The 3993-nt window shown below is 42.1% G+C and overlaps 1 protein-coding gene across 3 annotated transcripts in view; it reads right to left on the reverse strand.

Annotated features, from left to right (window-relative positions):
* LOC101853327 (phospholipase A and acyltransferase 3) overlaps positions 1–3993 on the reverse strand; it is a 37329-nt gene that overhangs the window by 1034 nt on the left and 32302 nt on the right. The window lies entirely within an intron of this gene.

Consider the following 3993-nt stretch of genomic DNA (forward strand, 5'->3'; position numbering starts at 1 on the left):
TAATGTGAAAGAGCTGAAATATGGTAGTGTCAAGAAACAATATTATGATTAATGTATGATGGGAGTTACTGAGTTAATAGAAACTGATTTGAACGGCATAGAAAAAGAAACACTACTAGAGTCTATGCTAGAAAACAAACTGAAAGTGAGAAGCGCAATAAACTGCTGGTCATGGCCTCCGGTGCTTGAACCTTATTTCCCTCTTTGGGGCCCAAGGCCATGTTTCTTTGCTCTAAAATCGTCAATATTTGACCTACGAATCTGAAATTTCTTGACTTTTCCTAATTTGACCCCCTGCCTGACCACCCCAAATTTTGTTACTCTCACGTGCTTGGTTTACTCACCCCGGAATGCGTCCCCTGAATTTTGAGATTTATATCTTTGGGGTTCATTTGGACCCCCTAATAAATAGAGTGAAAATATGATGAAACCACTCATTTCTTACTTTGGGGTTCCCATAGGAATTTCTATACTGCTGTCGCATTTTGGCTTTTGGTGTTGTAAAAACGTATTCCTGCTACATGTATAACAACTTGCTCTTTTTACCCATACTTGAATTCTAGAAATCAAAATTAATCTTCAAATCAGAATTTCAAGAAAATACATATATATGTCAATATCAAACAGTAACACTATTAACAAAAGCATAAGAGTGCTTTACACCATTCCCTCCCACAGGCAGGCTCTAATCTATGATGTCTAGAAGTTTCAGATGAAGTCTATACATATGTAATGGGGCATTACACTTTGAGTAAATGAAGTTAGCAGGATTGAATGGCTCACTACTCTTATACTTATATTGAATGGATTTGAAAAGAAGAAGAAAAAGAATCACGTAGTCTGCTGTGGAAGATAAACACTGTGAAACACTTTCTTGGGGACATAAGAGACAGGGAGCTATAAAAGTAGCATCTTTGTGATTTATATTTGTATTGTTGGTAATAATTAACATGGTTGCAATTTTGTAAAACATAAATTCAGATAAAAATAAAATATTAAGATATATTACACGTATATATAGCTTTATACCGTATTATAACTTTTCCGTGCTCCTTGCAAACAAATATGTTGTTGTTGTTGTTGTTGTTGTTGTTGTTGTTGTTGTTGTTTTCAAATCCCTTTAGCTGCGAGCATTTCGCTCTGGCAACGCAATGCCTCCCTCAAGTAACCACATGTCCTTGTCATCTGGTCAACGCCAGAGTAGAGCAGGCTTTGTAAGTCTGCAGGTGTGAGTAGGAGCCTGTGTCGAAGAACTGCCATGTTCGGGCAGTAAAGGAGAAGATGTTCAACGGTCTCCTCGTGGTAGTCTCAGTGTCTGCAATGGGGTTCCCACATGGGGTTAATTCTGTTTAGAATGTGCTTGTTGGTAAGTAAGTGTCCTGTGCGCACTCTGAAGATCAAAGTCTGATCGGCTCAACATAAAAGTTTAGAAGGGTCTTTGGGGTTGGGATTGTCCATGTACCCGAAGAGAGATCTTCCTGTTTCTGCGTTGGCCCATCTGTTTAGCCACTGAGGATGGATCCGTATCCAGCATTCCGTGTAGCGTTTGTTGCTGACCCATTTGTGTATGCATGAATAGGGGTTTCAGCATACGAGTCCACTGTCTCCAGGGCACTAGTTCTGAGGGTTTCTTCTGGTGAGGTCTTGTCACAAGAAGGGTCTAGAAGTCTCGTCCTTATTGTGATTTCTGGTGCCTGCCAATAAGGAGGTTCGATGCTGATGTTGATGATTGGTTCTCTTTTCTCATGTGGGTCAAACTCCTCAAGTAGTTTTGTTGCTTCTCGCATGAAGAAGGTCTTTTGGATGCGTGTTCTTGGTTCTCACTCATCTGCCATTTTTCTGTTTTCGTTCGTGTCTTCTAGTCGCACAAATCTTTCGTAGGTTTCAAGTGAAGCACTCCTTCTTCTGAGGTTCAGTGGTTCTATGTGGGTGTGGATTTTGCAGCGCAGCTCGCAGGCGCTTGTAGGCGTGGTCTTCATCGCACCAGAAACAAATCTGGGTGCTTGGTTCTATACTCTGTCAAGCTGTGCCAAAGAGCCTTGGCTGGCTATGGATTGTAGTGGTAGGGAGTAGTCAATCACAGATCTGACATACCCTATATAAAGTTGTCGGAGGGTTGCTTTGTCAGCTCCCCAGTTGAATGATGAAAGGTGTTTCAGAAGGATTAGTCTGGAGATGGCTTTCTTGGTCAGCTCCCCTAAGTGCTCTTTGAGAGACAGCTTTCAGTCCAGTTGTACACCAAGGTACTTGGGATAGTCCTCATGTTTGACATTGGTTCCATTGATCTTAAGGTTTACCTGACCTGCTGTAACCTTGTTTTTGAGGCTGAAGAGTCCAAAAACAGTCTTGTCTGTGTTGATCTCCATCTTCCATAGCTGGCAGTAGGAAGAGATAGTAGTCAGGTCCGCGTTGACGGCTTGGTTCAGTGCTCTCATGTCACTTCCTTTGCTTTAGATGAGCAAGTCGTCAGCGTAGAATGCTTTCTGGCAGGAGATGACATCTGGCAAGTCGTTCATGAACAACAGGAAGAGGGGACAGCTGAGTGCTGACCCCTGTGGGAGGCATTCCTTGAGGGTCCTCTGTGAAGAAATCTTGCTGTCACATGACGTCTGGGTAGTTCTGCAAGACAGAAAGTTCTTGATCCAACTCTACAGCCTTCCTGCTCTCCCAAGCTTTTGCATTTTGTAGAACAGTCCCTGTCTCCACACACGGTCATACGCCTGCCTCAGGTCAATGGAGACAGCCACAACATTGTCTTTATCTTGAAAGGCATCACTGGTCTTCTGGGCAAATCTGATGAGGTGGTCCATAGTTCTTTTGCCTTTCCTGAATACTGCCTGTGATGTGCTGATTGTGCCGGTGTTTTCCATCCACCAGTACAGTCTGTCGTTGATCATTCTCTCGACGACCTTACCCAGGCATGATGTTAAAGAGATTGGTCTATAGCTTGAAGGCTGGCTTGCTGGTTTATCCTTCTTCAGTATTAGTGTGATGTTTGCCTTCTTCAATTCTGTTGGGAGCTGTCCCTCATTCCAGGCCCTGTTGAAGAAGTCCAGGAGTATGGAGAGGGAAGAATCTGTCAGGTTGAGGTTCATCTCATTGGTGATGCGGTCTGGTCCTGAGGCCTTTCTCCTTTTACACTTTTGAGGGCTGCCTTCAATTCCGTCAGAGTAAACTCCTTCTCAAACACCTGAGTTCAGATTGCTCACATCTTATTGCTCATTTGCCATTGCTTCATCATAGCTCCACTTTTTAAGATACAGTACAATCTTTATGAAGGAGGAAAACATACCATCATTGCAATCCTCAATTGGGCTGTCAGCAAGTGTATCAGGACCCAAATAAAAATAAGTAGGCCTACTCTGGTTATCTATTACTTGAGGTTCCAGTCTAACAAAATAATGCAATTAAATTGTGGTGTTTGTTGATGTTCATTTGTTTGTAAAAAATGTACTAAAAAGAGTCAACAAATGGATAATTTGATAGACATAATGAGAAAACAAAAGATTATAGATAAAACATCAGGGGTCTTTTTGGACGCCAAAGGTAAAAATAGATATTTTCCATTACATGCATCCCAAGACGGAATATGACAAGACGGGACAACTCTTCTTTACGTCATGTGACAAGCGCAGGCCCCTCCCACTTTTGCTGCTGCGCGTATAACCAGAGAGTTTACAGTAATACGTTTCGTGGAGAAACGCGCGGAAAACAAAACAAACTGCGCCCATTGTTCAAGGCATTTTCGTAGATCTAGATCGCAGACAAGCATGGCCCCGGTTATCACGAGATGTCAATGATGTTCTGCTCTTAACTGCAACTTTCAAAATCAAAATCTGAGGAAGGTGGTACAGATTCTTTTAAACTCTTTATCATTATTGCTTTATGTGCTTTTCCACGATCTGAAATAGTGAGAATTTAATATATAATGTGTGTGTGTGTGTGTGTGTGCGTGTGTGTGTATGTGTGTGTGTGTATGTGTGTGTGTGTGTG

Source organism: Aplysia californica, unplaced genomic scaffold (genome assembly GCF_000002075.1).
Source record: "Aplysia californica isolate F4 #8 unplaced genomic scaffold, AplCal3.0 scaffold00261, whole genome shotgun sequence".
Taxonomy (NCBI): Eukaryota; Metazoa; Mollusca; class Gastropoda; order Aplysiida; family Aplysiidae; genus Aplysia; species Aplysia californica.